General features: G+C 43.8%; 1 long non-coding RNA gene across 5 annotated transcripts in view; it reads left to right on the top strand.

The window, feature by feature from the left end:
* Nucleotides 1-9,342, top strand: part of LOC110526398 — a 48,075-nt gene extending 38,733 nt beyond the window's left edge. Inside the window, exons 4-6 of one of the 5 annotated variants that reach the window (XR_005052205.1) lie at nt 1,818-2,926; nt 5,030-5,091; nt 5,550-9,342. This is a non-coding gene — a long non-coding RNA (uncharacterized LOC110526398). Of the gene's footprint in view, nt 1-1,817 lie in introns of all 5 variants that reach the window. The other 4 variants (XR_005052206.1, XR_005052203.1, XR_005052204.1 and 1 more) reach the window with 4 other exon arrangements.
* The last annotated feature ends 8,639 nt before the right edge of the window (nt 9,343-17,981 follow it).

The raw sequence follows: 17,981 nt of genomic DNA, 5'->3' as shown, positions 1-17,981 counted from the left end.
ATTTATTTTTCAGACGGGGGGCATGTTTGGGCAGTTGGGTTGGTTTTGTCTTTTCCCAAGGACATGGTGAAGGGTTGCGACAGAATGCCTCCAGCGATTTCCCTGCTTATCTCTGTGCCCCGAGTCACCAGGTTTCAGCTCCCCTGGTCCCTGGTCCCACAACCCGACTCGCTGGCGCTGCCCGCCCGCTGCCAGCAGCAGCTGCCACCTTCCCAAGTAGAGAATGTTAAACCATTACAGCAGGTCAAATGTAATTAAGAGTAAAATGCCCGCTTCCTCGTCAACATGATTTTGTTGTATTAATGATATCCAGAGATCACAGAATACATATTTGCGATTTGTTCTCCACTAAATCGTCTGCGAAAAAAAGTGGGGAAAAAAATCCATTCCGTTAAAAGGTGCTGTAATTACAGGGATTACATTTTTTTTTCAAGTCGTCCTGTAATAATGTACTATAACCATAGATATCCACATAATTTACATACACACACACACATATACTGCATGTATGACGAGTCCTTGCTGCGCAGATTGGAAGACACTCAATTAATCCGACTTGGAAAGGTTGAGCGCGCCCACTTTTTTAATTAACGTTCAATTAAAACCAATTGGCAGGTTGCTGGAATAGCAGGCACACGGCTTTGAAGATTGCCATCGCATAATGAGTCGCTCTTTCCTTTTTTTACACTTTGGGCTCCTCCATTTCCACTCCCTCGCTCTCCGCTGCCAGTTGCCAATGTGCCTTAGCGATTTAATGATATGCAAATGAAATATGCATAAAACCATTCTGCTGAAGGATGATTAAGCACAGAGGACATTAGCCTGTGCCCGCCACAGTGTCTGTTGTCTCTTCTCCATTCCGCTTCGCCCGGCGCCAACGACAGACACCACTGGAACAAAGCTCAATACTAATTATAGGAGAACACTAATAATATCCAATTGAGAGAAATTAAATTCCAGGCAGGGTATATTCTCACTCCTGTTTTGTAAGATCCACATCCAGAGAAGTGAAGGCAAAGTCCCCAGAGCTGAGGACTGGAGCTGTAGAGAGCAGAGAGGAAAGGAGAGGAGGCAGAGACCAGGTTTTCCAGGATAGCACTTGAAGAGACTAGCATTGCCAAGCATTGCAGGAGCTTTTCTCTGCTTGTTTGCGAGTAGTGTTGCATTATTTGAATGCTGTCTTATTATAGAAGGAAGGAAAATATCCCCCCTTTCTCAATCTCTCCCTCTCTCTCAATTTCCCCCCTTTCTCTCTCCTGCTCTGCTGCGAGCTCTCTTTTTTTGGTAATCCATTTGTGTAATGAAGACGTGGCGCAATTAACATCCCCCTTGGAATTAAATAAAAGGCCGATCATCCAAACCTCATTAGCTCCGAAAGATGATAATATCCACACGCGTTCCGCCCGTGAAGGTTACGGGAAAAAACACAACAGAATTACGAATTAAACCGTTAATTGTGTGTATTTGGATCGCAGGTTTAAGCGACTGCGGCGTAGATGCCCAAAAAGATGCCACCATCCATACCAGCCTATCCTTACTGGTGGCAGCCTGGCTCTGACATCTTGGTGGTGTATGCCAAGGCAATGTATGAAGCACAAAGATCTTATAATCCCTCCCTTTGGATGGCTTCTTCAATTATTCATATTCCACAACCGTGCCCTGTTGTCCAACAAAAATCCAGCAAGAGGGAAAAAAAAGTTTGGGATATCCATTTGTGATGGCCAATGGCTGATGTTGATTTCTTCCTTGCTAATTGTTGTAATTATTCCGGTGCAATTAGTGAACTTAATGAAACCCTCCAACCTGTCTGTTTGCAGCGGCGCCGATCCTTGGCTCTGTGCCTGATGCCAGTGGACCTCGTGGGAACCACGGCAACGTTCTTCCGGTCCCCGTAAGTACCAAGACCCGTGAACCGAACCGGTTGGTACCCCTTCTGCATCGGTTCCTCATAGTTTACCCTTCCACTTTACACCAATAAAAACACAAAGGGTGGAGTTTTGTAGTTCCTTTGGTTGGTTGGCAAGGAGGGGGCAAACTAAAAAGCGTGGGTGAGGGGGTGACGAAAGTGTTCCCACGGCCCCCCTACCCCCGCCTGGCGGAGCTGCAGGCAGGCCGGCTGGGGTAGGGTATCTCCTCCCCTCCCCACCCCACCAGTGTGTGTGTCTGTGGCCGGGACTGCTGCTCCTGTCCCCCTGCCTCCTGTGCCCCTGCCCCCTCCACTGAGTTCCAGCATGTCTGTTGTCTGTGTGGCATCCCCCTCGCCTCAGTCTGGTTCCCATACTGGTGGATGCTGTATAGAGCCTACAGCCTGAGCCATTCATCTCCCTGGTGATTGCTGTGAATGTAGATAAATCTCACACACACACACACACACACACACACACACACACACACACACACACACACACACACACACACACACACACACACACACGCCTGCCTCTCTGGCATAGCTTAGCTTGCTGCTGAAGTAGATTTTCATGCTTTCTGTTTTTGCCTTTTCTTTTTTTCTTTTTTCAAGAAGTTGTTCCTGTCACGCATAAATCCCACACACCTGGAGGAAACCATGATGCGCGATAAGTTTTTCTCTCGCGAAAAACAAAAACTATTTAAACGAACGCAGAGAGAAAAGTAAATTAATTCCTGTCTGTCCGCTGATTATAATGTGTTGGCGGTTCATTAGTATGCGTCCTCATGTTTGCAGTTTTTTTCTTTTTGTGTGTGTGTCTTTGTAAACAGCTGCTGTTGAGACGTTGGCACAGTCCCTCAGGTCCTTTCTTCCTCCCTCCCCTCTTGTGGCTGGCAGGCAGGCAGGCGATTGGCAGAATGGCAGGGTCTGCGGCATGGAGGCAGGCAGCAGTGCCCATGGTAGACATTCCTCATCGCAGTGGCTGCCGGCCGGATTGATGAGAGCTGGATGAAAATGGTGTGTTAGAGGAGGAGGAGGGGGGTGGGGGGGTTGGCACAAAAACAGGCACCAGCTTCACACCCTCCCCTCCCCACAGAACAGCTTGAGCTTTTGTTTTGTCTTGTTTTCCCCCGCTTTGTTTTGTTTGTTATCTTTCCCCTTCCTTTCATTCTGTCCGTCGCGCTAATTAACAGAGCAAACTTTTGTTGTTCTAATTAGTCATTTGAAGCACTAGATGGTCTTTGTTTGCACTTGGCTTTCTTTATCTTTGCCAAGCGACCCGCGACGGATGCCCGATCGTGTTGATTTGCTCTTGATCGTTGTGTACCATCTCTCGCCCCCTTACATTTTTCCGCGACAGATGCCACCGCGTTCCCGCTGGTACACCTCTCGAAGATCGTGGGTATCGAATCACCGCGCTCCTCGGGCATCCTCAGAAGTGGTGACTTTCCCGCAAATCCGTAAACGCCACCTTCCATATGAAAAAGACATGGTGCCTTTTCATCTCCTGTGTTTTCCTAGGGTGCGCCGTGACTGTCGATGAGCAGGTTGGCATGGCGTACGCTGCCTGGCTGGTTGCCTGGCACAGGGGGTTGTGCTTGAGAAGGGAGAGCGAGAGAAAGAGCGAGAGAGAGAGTGAGGGGCGCTTCTTTTTGTCCCACCCCTCAGTCGTCTCTAGGACAACACCACAAGCTTAAAGTTTCTCTGTGTTGGTTGTTCTCGAATTTCCACTTACCCCACCAGTCCCTTGTGGCAGAGCCCATTTCCTTCATCTCCCCTTGTCCCTGGCTCCTTCGCCATCCCCCTAGCATCCTGCGCTGTGGGCCACCTATCGTCTTTTGTTTTTTGTTTTCAAACCGATACCTCCTCCCCCCACTCCTTGCCACCATGCTATGCCAAGCGCTCCATCCCAACCCCCAAGGTGTCCCCTGAAATTCCTCCAGGTGCACCGCTCTTCTCTTCCCATCGTCACAAGGCTCCTTTCTTCTGTAATCTGGGGCAGCAGATGTTCTCCTCTTCTCCTCTGCGGTGGCGTTGACTTGACATTGAGCCTTGTCTCCAGAACCCCATCCGCATCCGCACTCAAACTTCTACTATTTGTAAAACACCCACGCTCCCCCCAAAAAGTCCCTCCCCTGGCATGGCACTAGCTGCCAAATCAGGCGGGGGTCCTTCTGTCTCCCTGTCTACATCTAGCCACCTACCCCCGAGAGCGAACGCGAGTCCGCCCTGGCGCTACCACTGAATGGATGGCACTGTGCCAGCTTCTCTCTGCCATCATCTGCATTCGCTGCTTGTTTCTCTCACTCGCCCGCCCCCTCTCTTCTGTCTCTCCCTCTCTTACCCTCCCCTCGTTCTACTCTCTTAGCCCCGCACCCCCCGAGTCCCCCTTTTGTTCTATAGGCTTGACATTAATTAACATACGGGTTAATTGACTCTAAAAGCTGATGAATTGCTCTTTACATCTCCCATAGGCTGGCTAGCTGTGTGTCGCACCCTGCGCCCGCGCCCCCTTCTGCCTGGCACCGCCTGTGCCTCTACCTTGCCCTAGCTAGGCTCCACGTTGGCTGGCGCTAGTAGAGGAGCAGAGAGATAGCCAGCCCTGCAGCCAGCAGCTCTGGTGTAGTGTAGTGTTATAGACGTGAGTGAGCAGTGCCCCTACCCCACTGTACGCTGGGAAGGATCTCAGGCTGCTTATTGGACTATAGCTGATCGCAGTTGACGTTTTGCTGTCTGATCCCACCGCAGGATGTTGCAATGGCATTTTGTTATAAATAATCAAAGTCCTCCTGCAACCACCTCCCACCCATTTTTCTATCTACCCTTCTCCTCCCCTTTTCACCCTCCCTCTCTCTCTCCACCCTCTCCGTCCCTTTCTCTCTTTCTGTCTCTAAACTAACACACTTTCACACCAGCAGATACCAACTCTCCTGTCCTGTCTTGCCTTTCCACTCTTTTCTATGACCATCTGTTTAGCTTTTTCCCATTTTTTTAAAAGAACTTCTAGGATTAAATGGATAACGAATCAAAGTTGTAAATAAATTGCCATGTTTTTGGTCATTTTTCTAATAGCGCTCCTTATGTACCTTGCGGTAATTATCTTTTCTCTCTTGTCATTAGCGGTTTCGGGGAGCCTCGCTGAGAATTAGCCTGAATTAGCTATGTCTGTCATATTTGATTAGGTAATTATCTTGGCCACACCGTTTTCTGTCTTTTATTTTTTCTGGTCGTTCCGAACGGAACTGATGAGGTTAAAAACGAGAGACGGCAGGTTTTAATTATTAAATAATATGCCCCCCTCCCTCTGAAAGGGGTCTGCCAAGTGCCGTTAATTAACCAAGCTGCTGCTCGCATTAAAAGTCAAGGTAGAACAGACTCATTAAGACACAGCAATGTGTAGATAAATCACACACACACACACACACACACACACACACACACACACACACACACACACACACACACACACACACATAGCCAGGTTACCAGGTGCCTCAGGATAGAAGCTAGCTGTAATCTATAATTTCCCTCTTTCTCCCTGCCTGTGTTTAGATTTGATATGGGTCTGGTCATAAGCTGTTTAATTGCTGATGTTCTTAGTGTTGACTCTTTCCCTGTTTTCTGTCTTTTGGTGGGGCAGTGAGATCCCTCGCAGCGGCTCCGTCTGGCGCTGGCGTTTTGGGGAGGCTGCGATAGGATGGTGAGACGGGGTGCTGGCACACCACTCCACAGGGCTGAATCACGCTATTCTCTCCTCTTTCACAACCTTTCGTTTTTTTCATCATAATTAAGTAAAAAGGAGCATGAGAAAACTGAGGCAACAAGAGGAATCCATTATGCAAATGCCCTGTTATTTGCATAATGTCTTACGCCAGGAATATGCAAATTAAGCGTATAATTTATGAGCGCTTGCGTCTGTCTCAGTGTTCCCATAACTTACAGAGAGGATCATTTTTGTTCTACACCCTCTCTTCTCCCCTCCTCTCCAGACTGGCACAGACACACACAGTCTCACACACACCATACCCATACAAACAAGCACACACTCTATTCTCACAAAAGGGTTGGTGGCTGTGTGTACCATGGCTGGGTGGGAAACAACTTGTCTGGCAGACTGATGGGGGATAAGGAGGCAGGCTAAGGAAGGGGAGGGGAGGGTTGGTGTGATGGAAGACGTGGTGAGAGGGGCACATAAACCCCCTTTACAAAGGAACAGTAGCAGAAGCACATTTTCTATAATAAATTAAGGGACACTAATGCAGGGCCGAGTAAGGGGAGCCCCTGTGCTTTTTGACTTTTGTTTTGTCTTTGCGAGAGAATATGGTCCTGCCTCTTCTTGCTTTTCTTTGATGCCCGCTTTTGGAGATTTCTGCCCGTCACAGGAGCTGGTAGCTAATCCTCATCTGGAGGGTTTCCTCAGGAGTCAGTCTGAAGAAGGCAGAACAGCATCCGCCGGGATGGAGAGGAGAGGAGAGGGAGAGACAGGCTGCATCTGTAGGCATATGTGTGGGCTCCCTCCACACAGCCTCCAGTACCCGAGGCTGCAACATGTCAACCCAGCCCAGCCAAGTCCTCCTCACCTCAGCGCTGCTACAACCCGGACCAGAACTAGGAGAAAAAACAGAGTTATCCATGTTGTCTGATCCGAACCCAACAGTTTTGTTTTATTTGAGCCTTTCCTCCTCAGGCTTCTGTCTCTGTTTTTTTCCTCACCCCGGGTTATTGTAATCACCGGCCTGTTTTGCATACTTGATCTGTGGCTAATGTCTGAAGTGACAATACCACATTGTTGAAGAGACAGAAAGCCACAGATGACATGCGTTGGAGAAAAACACGCCCATTTCTGCATTACAGTATAGTGTGGAGTTTGGCGGAGAGAGACAAACTTTGGACGGTCGCGCTGTTTTTGAGAAAAACATTCCTCCTCAGGGCCCCCAGACCTCTCTTTTTTTTCTCCTTCATCTTTTTCTGTCCTCGTCTTCTTGCTGGCGACTTGGTGGCTTTTCCTCTCTTTGTATGTGTCCCTCACACGGATGGTTGGATGGCGGCTGGGGAGGCTGTGTGTATGTGTGCCAGGACAGAACCCCCCATTACACACAGGACCAGTGTGCCCGCCTCCCACTGAGCCCAGGGGCATCTGCTGCCTACTCCTCTCTGCTTTCCTGGTAGCAGCTAAGCATTTTACAGTTCAGAGATGGTGCGGGCACCGCAGTGTGTGTGTCTGTGTCTCTGTGTGTGTGTCTGTGAGTGTGTGTCTCTGCGTGTCTGTGTGTGTGTGTCTGTGAGTGTGTGATGGCTTTCTGGTATACAGCTCAAATACACACTCACACAGGGTGTGTCACCTTGACTCCAGGCAGTGCAGGATTCTCTATTGCAGTGATCAGATCTCAGTATGGGAAGGACAGAAGACTCTTCCGTGGGAATATTGGCTTTGCTTCTCTGTATCCGTGCTGTGTGTGCCCATGGCTCGGGCTTGGACTGTCACTCGCTAGGCTATACTGTACTTACAGCCTTCGGATCCTGCTACAGCCACTGTTAATTAGAGCGCCGTGGTCATTATCCGTATCCATTTAATTCATCGCTGCTCTCAATTGTCGTTTCTGATTCACATTCTTTTGTTTTGTGTATATTGGCGCAGTGTAATTGGAAAGATTTTCTGTGTGTGTACGTATGTGTTTTTTTGCAATCGCAATTATATCAGGAATTAGCGTTTAACTGCTGGTTTAATTATGCCGCTCTTTCATTATTCACATGCATGATAATGAGATTCTCAATGAAATGTTGAATATTCACACCAACGCACGTGTTCTGAATATCAGCTGCAGGTCATCAAGAGCAATGTATAACAAATGGCATTTGCAGTGTTTGTTTTTTTCATTACATTTCCCAAGTGTTCATGAAGTGAAATCGCAAAGTGCAATTGAGACTAATTGACAAAGCAAACTAGTATTAGTCATTGGCTAAATTAGCAATGTCAAATATAACTAGGTCTGTGTTTTTTATATTCATTTCCCACTCATTTTCTCTAACGAGACCAGCAATTGTTCATTCACAGTTTAGTTGCCCTGTTTTTTAAAATCTGTCACAGAGTCACATTGCTCATTATTTTATGTGGCACATTACTTTCACCTTGCCCCTGTCAGTGAAATTGTTGCTCTTGTTTTTATTTGTGTGTTAAACTGAAGTGAGGAGCTATTCTGGCATAATTGGGAAAGGAGATTTAAAGCCCTGAAAATACCTCCACACTTCTTGTGCTCTCATCAAACAGGAATAGCATTTCATTTCATTCTCTGAAAAAGCCAAAGAAAAGCAATTTAAAATCTGATTTAACTTTGGTTTGAAGTTCTATTGGAGGTCTGTACAGGACAGCTGAGCGGCCTGCCATTGCCACTTGTATATATCCACAGACTGAAATAAAAAAACTCAGGGCATTTGGGAAAGCAAAGAAAACTGCATTTAAAGGGAAATGGGAGAGACCGAAACGGAAAGACATGACATTGGGCTTCCAAAAGGATACTTTGTTTCGGAAATAGGCCCACCTTTGCTTTAGATTCAAACTGTGTGTTTGGAGGTCTTGATCACCAAGTTTCTCAACTATTTCATAAGCACACTTGATACGAATATCAATGCACGAATGGACCAACGAGACTCAAAATAATGTATGATTGCAGTTTGCTTAGGTTTTGTGCTTGCAAGTATATTAAAATGTATGTAGTTCTGTCCTTGAGCTGTTGTCTATTAATGTTCTGTATTATGTCATGTTTCGTGTTTTTGTGTGGACCCCTGGAAGGGTAGCTACTGCTTTTGCAACAGAACTTGTCCCGATTGGTGTTTTTAAATCATCGATGAAGGATTTTGAGGCTGATTCCCTGACCTGTCAATGTTTTTAATTTGCTGTTTTAGGATTTTGTGATACTCCTGTGAATTCTATGTTTTTTTACTGCCTGTAGTTTTTAATGTTGTCTGTCTGTAATTGTGTAATGACTTGGTGCTGCCTACCTTGGCCAGGATGCTCTTGAAAAAGAGATTTCAAATCTCAATGAGCCCTTCCTGGTTAAATAAAGGTTAAATAAAATAAAAAGAATAAGTATACAAATAAAATCCTAAATCCTAGTAACTGCATAATACAAACAGCAGATGTTTACTTTGGCTTGTTGAATAGACACTTCCTGTTGAAACCCCAAAATAGTTTTGGGCTGTAATTCTATCCCGAACAATGTAGTAGATAATATCACAGTATCCTAACCAGCAGTATTGTGATGCAGCATATCAATGTATACAGCATTTAGACTCCCACAATTCCAATAAGGTGTAGGCCTAATTAACTGTGAATGGTTCAGTGGTGTTCATCATGTTTTCAAGTTACTTACGTGCACAATGTTGTATCAAAGAGGTGTGTTCTAAAAAATAAATGACCAAAGCATTATTTACCACGACGGCTTTTGTTTTCCTTGTGATATGGATGTGTCTTTGAGCACTTTGCCAGTACAAAGACACATAAATGGCCTCTTCTGGTGACTCATTTAGGCAGGATGACATTATATGTCAGTCTCAATACCTCTTTCATAGTGTTGACTATGCAAGAGGTTGTAATTAGTGTTTCGTTAGCGGGGCTCAGTGCCTGTACTACTGCAGTAGCGGCAGTTTAAATGAACATGCTAATGAATATATGAATATAGCTCCTCGTAAGATGAGTAGAGCCATTGAGCACTTCAGAAGTGCTCAATAGAGTGTTATACCATCAGTTCATTTGTTGAGTTAATTAGATTTCTCTTCAGTATAGAAGCCATGTTATTCGATCCCCTCAGTCAGTCAGCATTGTATCTCTGGCCTCTAGTTATGTGAATGGAACAATAATGAGTGTCTTGGCTACAAGTGGGTGTTCAGGCCGGTGATGCTCTTTGTTAAGGTGTCTGATGAATGTTTGAACATACATGAGCTTCAAGAGCTTAATACTGTGTAAGTGCATGACATAGACTGATCAGGTGAATCCAGGTGAAAGCTATGATTCCTTATTGATGTCACTTGTTAAATCCACTTCATTCAGTGTAGATGAAGGAGAGGAGACAGGTTAAAGGATTTTTAAGCCTTGAGACAATTGAGACATGGATTGTGTGGCATTCAGAGGGTGAATGGGCAAGTCAAAATATTTAAGTGCCTTTGAACAGGGCATGGTAGTAGGAGCCAGGCGCACCGGTTTGTGTCAAGAACTGCAATGCTGCTGGGTTTTTCACACTCAAAAGTTTCCTGTGTGTATCAAGAATGGTCCACCACCCAAAGGACATCCAGCCAATTTGACACGACTGGGGGAATCCCTGTGGAATGCTTTTGACAACTTGTAGAGCAATGCCCCGACGAATTGAGGCTGTTCTGATTGCAAGAGAGGGGGGGTGCAACTCAATATTAGGAAGTTGTTCCTAATGTTTGGTATAGCCAGTGCATATTTCATTGTGTAAGAGCTCAGTCTCTCAGCAGACATAAACAGAATGTTCTTCTCCCTGTCACATTCTCAATCTCCTTTCTGCTCTTCCTATGACTGTCTTGTTTCTGAACTTCTCCTTGTTGTTTTCTTAAGAATATGCCATAATACATTTCCCCTGTGATTGTGAATAAGTGGTTGACTTACTGAAACCTTTGTAGGGTGGAATTAGCCTTCCATTTTAGCAATCACCATTTTGTATTTCTTGGAAAACAGAAGTAACATTGGTTCTATTATAAAACACCTGTACTCAAATACATGGCACAATGTAATTACATAGGCTATTCCCTTATAGATATTCCATAATAGATATGTAATGTCAAGTGTTGCATGGTGAGTGTTCAACAAGGATAAACCTGTCTCTAGAAATGGGGAAAAGAGACAGGCGCTGGGTGATTGAAGGGAAAATGGAGACGCTGTTGGAAGAGACACTCCAGTGTGGATCTCTTTTAATGGAGGCGTATGAATGGGAAATGCGGCTAGATTGCTGCCCTATTGAAAAGCCCCTTCACATTCATTGCGCCCTTTGACACTGCGGTACGTATCAGATGCCGAGCGTTTATTTCAAAACAACATGTTCTCTCATAAAAGTGGCAATCTTGCTCTAGCGGCATGAAGGTTTTAGCGCACTGAGTAACAGCACCTGAAATCACACAGACACAAATGGGCCCATCCATGAATGATGGAGGCAGTCCAAGTAAAAGCACACTGCACAAAGACAGCCAGGCTGCACTCTCTCTCTAATGATATAATTTCCCTTCCTCCATTCCTGGTAAACAACCACCACTCTCATCTGCTGTATAGGACTCTTTGATGGGGAATACAATAGTCTTTGCTGTTGTATCATGGTGGGATCATCCAGATCCGTTCCATGTCCATGGGTACGTTGTGTTTCAGTGGTCCTAGCCTGGTTTATAGAGTTAATATAAATGCCTGGCTAGGAACCAGCCAGACTACCATTAACCTGAGCAGCACTGTGTGTGGAGGCCTGTGGAACAGCAGCCATGTGTTCCAGTATTTCGCCATGGGCTTCACAGGGACTCTTTAGTCTGGCCTTGCCCAGCCCTGATAAAGCCCACACTTATCACACATGATTGAGTTGTTTACCTATTTGAGGCACGCCCTCTCATCATGTGTCTTATCCCTGACTGATGTGTTCTCGTTCTCTCTCCTTTCCCACCACTCTCCCTCTCTCTCCCTCTCTCTCTCCCTTTCTCTTGCTTTCTCTCTCTCCCTCTCTCTCTTGACTTTATATTTATATACATGTGTATGTATAAACCATCACTGTAAAACGACAATACCCTGTCATCATTCTTCCAGCCACCCGGATGCTTGATGTAGGAGGTTGATATGCTGATAGGATCCGAGGCCTTGGCGAGTTCCATTTTTAATTTGAAGCAGCCAGTCAGACACTCTTAGTCATTGTACTTGATAAGGGCACTGTGGCATGGTTCGGCTTGGCCGGGTAAAGGACTCCTACAGGTCCCCGGTTAACATGGTGAACAAAAGCCCAGAGTGAATATCCCACCCCACCTCATTCAGCTCTGTAGTCGGACCTGCTGCTGTGAATGGATGAGGTTATAGAGTGATGGCTGTACTATGCATCCCTGGTTTCACTCTACAGTCCTCTTAACCCTTCCTCTTAGCCAGGAAGCTAGCAAAGTTCCATCTGGTTTTTCAAGGTTTAAGGACACATTTACAGGCAAGGGAAAACTGATTTTTTTGTATTGAGTTTTCCATTGGTGTTTATCACCCCATGTTTGATGATTGATATTTTTTAGAATCTCAAGATCAGTTTTTCTCTAAAACTATCCAATACCCTTTCAACGTCTATCTGAATCTCGTCAGTTGTCAGGGCCCATAATTCAGGTAGAACACTGAATTTAACAAATGTTTCTATTTCTAAGCCATTTTTAGATTAGGTCCACTCAACAAAGTTATGTTTTCAACAAATTTCACGCAAGCGGGCTGGGGAGGAGCATGGGACGGAAGCAGTCTTTCCCCAATGAAAGCAGTGTGCAGCCAAGCCTGATATCAAGCAATAATGACACACACAGTTACAATGTTTATTTTTTTTCTATAACTGGATTAAATCTCCCATCCAAATGTTTTGAATGAGATTATATATACAGTATATATATACACTGAGTGTACCAAACATTAGGAACACCTGCACTTTCCATGACAGACTGAACAGGTGAAAGCTATGATCCCTTATTGATGTCACCTATTAAATACATTTCAATTAGTGTAGTTGAAGGGGAGAAGACGGGTTAAAGAAGGATTTTTAAGCCTTGAGACAATTGAGACATGGATTGTGTATGTGTGCCATAAATGAGAACTTGTTCCCAACTTGCCTACCTGGTTAAATAAAGGTGAAATAAAAAATAAATAAAATAAAAAGAGGTGAATGGGAAAGTAAAATATTAATATCCCTTTGAGCATGGTGTAGTTATTAATTACACTTTGGAGGGTGTATCAATGCACCCAGTCACTACAAAGATACAGGTGTCCTTCCTAACTCATTTGCCGGAGAGGAAGGAAACTGCTCAGGGATTTCATCATGAGTCCTATGGTGATTTTTAAACAGTTACAGAGTTTAATGGTTGTGATATGAAAACACTGAGGATGTATCAATGACATTGTAGTTACTCCACAATACTAAGCTAAATGACAGAGTGAAAAGGAGGCCTGTACAGAATAAAAATATTCCAAAACATGCATCCTGTTTGCAACAAGACACTTAAGTAATACTGCAAGAAATGTGGCAAGGAAATTTACTTTTTGTCCTGAATACAATGCATTATGTTTGGGGCAATCCACTGAGTACCACTTTCATATTTTCAAGCTTGGTGGTGGCTGCATCATGTCATGGGTATGCTTGTAATCGTTAAGGACTAGAGAGTTTTTTTTAGGATAAAAATAAATGAAATAGAGCTAAGCACAGACAAAATCCTAGATGAAAACCTTGTTCGGACACTGGGAGACAAATTCACCTTTCAGCAGGACAATAGCCTAAAACACAAGGCCAAATCTACACAGAAGTTGCTTACCAAGATGACATTGGATGTGGGGCCTAGTTACCGCTTTGACTTAAATCGGCTTGAAAATCTATGGCAAGACATGAAAATGGCTGTCTAGCAATGATCAACAATCAACTTAACAGAGCTTGAAGAATTTTAAAAAGAATAATGGGCAAGTATTGTATAATCCTGGGGCCCCGTTTATTAATGTTGCGTAAAAACAATTCTAAAATACTACATAAGAACGGAATTGATATTTATCACACAATCCTACAAGCGTCATACGCACACCGTTAGGAGATAACCATTGATAAATACCAGTTGTTCTCAGCCTCAGTGCTTGTGCACAACCTTGGCTATTTGCATCTCAAAACACCCCTATTTAATCATATGTGGTCAAAATCAAGTCTTGAAAGCCTGTGGGGATTATACAACGCTGTACCATGAAATACAACGGCGCAACCAAAAAAAGCTATGAAAAAACAGACATTCTGAGACTGAAATAGAGGTGCTAGTGTGAGAGGTTGGCTCACTCAAGTGTGGCTTGACCAGTAGAAATGTAAAACACAGCTACAAAGACAGGACCATTAGGACAATTCAAATTGCTTTAGCAATGGCAAATATACTTCAAATGAGAAGGCAACACTCACCAATAAGCCATCCATGCGATGGTATATGGAAATGATGTTACAGTTTGTTTTGCTGATGATTGCATCCAAAACGTTGGCTCATCGAGGGATCTGAGATGCCGATTGGCAAGCTCCCGCTGAAAAAAACAGAGGGTGGATAGCACTTGGATGGACAACGGAATGGCATGTGTTTCCCTTTCTTAAGCAGGTCTTCAATCTTCCCAAAAATCCTATATGATCGGTTTTGGGGAAAGATGTCTAATGAGCCAATCTGTAATTTCTGCAAAAAAGTCCCACCTGTCCGTAAAAACTCTGTGAAATGCAGCATGTGCCAAATCTTCCAACAGACTAAGGTCAGCCATCTCTCACTCCATTTCCCATTGTCTTTTATAGTATTTCAACAATTGTTTCATATTTATTTGCCTCTAATTTAACAAATTACTGTACTTTAAATGGAATATTATTGTAACTAATGCACTGATGTGGTCATATATAGTTGAAGTCGGAGGTTTACATACACCTTAGCCAAATACATTTAAACTCAGTTTTTCACAATTCCTGACGTTTAATCCCAGTAAAAAGTCCCTGTCTTAGGTCAGTTAGGATCACACTTTATTTCAAGAATGTGAAATGTCAGAATAATAGTGTAGAGAATTATTTATTTCAGCTTTTATTTCTTTCATCACATTCCCATTTGGTCAGAAGTTTACATACACTCAATTAGTATTTGGTAGCATTGCCCTTAAATTGTTTAACTTGGGTCAAACGTTTTGGGTAGCCTTCCACAAGCTTCCCACAATAAGTTGGGGGAATTTTGGCCCATTCCTCCTGACAGAGTTGGTGTAACTGAGTCAGGTTTGTAGGCCTCCTTGCTCGCACACGCTTTTTCAGTTCTGCCCACAAGTTTTCTATGGGATTGAGGTCAGGGCTTTGTGATGGCCACTCCAATACCTTTGTTGTCATTAAGCCATTTTGCCACAACTTTGGAAGTATGCTTGGGGTCATTGTTCATTTGGAAGACCCATTTGCGACCAGGCTTTAACTTTCTGACTGATGTCTTGAGATAGTTGCAAACCATAGTCTGGCTTTTTTATGGCGGTTTTGGAGCAGTGGCTTCTTCCTTGCTGAGCGGCCTTTCATGTTATGTCGATATAGGACTTGTTTTACTGTGTATATAGATACTTTTGTACCCGTTTCCTCCAGCATCTTCACAAGGTCCTTTGCTGTTGTTCTGGGATTGATTTGCACTTTTTGCACCAAAGTACGTTAATCTCTAGGAGACAGAACGCGTCTCCGTCCTGAGTGGTATGACGGCTGCGTGGTCCCATGGTGTTTATACTTGCATACTATTGTTTATACAGATGAACGTGGTACCTTCAGGCGTTTGGAAATTGCTCCCAAGGATGAACAAGACTTGTGGAGGTCTACCTTTTTTTCCCCCATGATGTCAATCAAAGAGGTACTGAGTTTGAAGGTAGGCCTTGAAATACATCCACAGGTACACCTCCAATTGACTCAAATGATGTAAATTAGCCTATCAGAAGCTTCTAAAGCATGACATCATTTTCTGGAATTTTCCAAGCTGTTTAACGGCACAGTCAACTTGGTGTCTGTAAACTTCTGACCCACTGGAATTGTGATACAGTGAATATAAGTTCAATTTAAGTGAAATAATCTGTCTGTAAACAATTGTTGGAAAAATTACTTGTGTCATGCACAAAGTAGATGTCCTAACCGACTTGCCCATACTATAGTTTGTTAACAAGAAATTTGTGGAGTGGTTGAAAAACGAGTTTTAATGACTTCAACTGTGTGAAAGGCCTATAGCCTGTCAAGATATGTTGCATGCATTCACAATTGAAATACAATGAAATAGAAAAATGATTTCATTAATGTAAGAATGTAAAGAAAGGAACATGCAGTATATTATCCCCATTCACTATGTTACGCTTGACAACAGTTCACTTACTACAGAATTTGGCACTGTGCGTACGCATAGTCATGGCTGTACATTTACGCACACTTTCAAGCCAACGTTCATATTGATAAATCTCACACTTTGCATGGAAATGATCCTACGCATGGTTTACGTACAGATTTGTGCCTACAAATGATTGATAAATGAGGCCCCAGGTGTACAACGCTCTTAGAGACTAAACCCAAAAGACTCACAGCTGTAATCAATAAATGATCAAACATTTCTAAAAATATATTTTCACTTTGTCATTGTGGGGTATTGTGTGTAGATGGGTGAGAAACAAATATATTGAATCCATTTTGAATTCAGGCTGTAACACGACAAATTGTGGAATAAGTCATGGGGTATGAATACTTTCTGAAGGCACTGTATACACCAGTTGTGTATTATGGAGACAGAGTTCATGCCCACTATTCATGCAGTCAGATTGACCGAAGAAAGGCCAATGATATTTTCCACCAAATTTGACATAGATGTACCCCATCTCTCTTTGTGTGTGTGTGTGTGTGTGTGTGTGCGTGTGTGTGTGTTTGGGTCTTATCCTTGACTGCATTGGACCCCTCTCGGAGCAGAGTACATATCCCAGACCACCCACACTCTCACGCTTGACAAACCAGAGACAAAAAGTGCCAGGGGGTGAACACGTCCACTGGCTGCATTTTGCATGCACCACCTACCTGAGTAGAGTGGTTTGATACCCACACACGCACATCTCTAATGAGTGTGGGCCTGAAACACACACCATCCCTGGGGGAGCCCGGCACTCTGTTATGTTAACTATTGCATGCAATCCCCACTAAAGTAGTGTAAGCAGAATGTTGAATTATTCACACTGAGTAATTAAGAGTGTCTTGTACTTCCTCCATAATTCATTGGCGTTAAAGGCCTGGTGTGTTTTTGTGTGGTAAACAGAGCTGGCGTATGATGTGGCGAGAGATGAGGCAACATGACGGTTGTGCCCAGAATGGCCATGTTCTCTCATTTAGCCTGCGGGCAGCTAGGGTGACAGAGGGTGGTGTGGGAGGAGGGGGTGGAGGTTAGGGTTAGTCTGCTTCACCTGGTCTGGTAACTTACCCCTCCCCCACCTCTGTCCTAACTCCCACCCCTATGGCCATTTCATGAGAGGACCTATGCAATAACTATGTCCCCATCTGAATTTAAAATGGATTACATTTAGATTTTTTCCTCACTGGCCTACACACAATACCCATAATGTCAAAGAGGAATTATGTTTATTTTTATTTAAAAACATTTATAAAAATGAAAATCTGAAATATCTTGAGTCAAAAAGTTGTCTAAAGTTGTCTTGTTATGGCAAGCATAAATAGGTTCAGGAGTAAAAATGTGCTTAACAATTCACATAAGTTGCATGGACTCACTCTGTGTTCAATAATAGTGTTTAACATTATTTTTGAATGACTACCTCACCTCTATACCTCACATATACAAGTTCAAATTCAATACAACACATTATGAGTACCACTCTGCATATTTTCAAGCATAGTGGTGGCTGTATCATGTTATGGGTATGCTGGTAAACATTAAAGACTGGAGAGTTTTTCAGGATAAAAATACATGGAATGGAGCACAGCAAAATCCTAGTGGAAAACCTGGTTCAGTCTGTTCCACCAGACTCTGGGAGATTAAGTCACCTTTCAGCAGGACAGTAACCTAAAATTGCCAAATCTACAGTGTAGTGGCTTACCAAGACGACCGTGAATGTTCCTGATGGGCCAAGTTGGGGCGGCAGGGTAGCCTAGTGGTTAGAGCATTGGACTAGTAAAATAAAGGTAAAAAAAAGGCTTAAAAGACTTAAATCTTAAATCTACTTGAAAACGGCAAGACCTGAAAATGGTTGTCGACCAATGGTCAATAACCAATTTGACAGAGCTTGAAGAATTTTGAAAAGATTAATAGGCAAATGTTGCACAATCCAGGTGTGGAAAGCTCTTACGCAGAAAGA

This window comes from Oncorhynchus mykiss, chromosome 6 (genome assembly GCF_013265735.2).
Source record: "Oncorhynchus mykiss isolate Arlee chromosome 6, USDA_OmykA_1.1, whole genome shotgun sequence".
Lineage (NCBI taxonomy): Eukaryota > Metazoa > Chordata > Actinopteri > Salmoniformes > Salmonidae > Oncorhynchus > Oncorhynchus mykiss.
The sequence above is the reverse complement of the archived record's forward strand: the minus strand, read 5'-3'. Positions and strand labels throughout refer to the sequence as shown.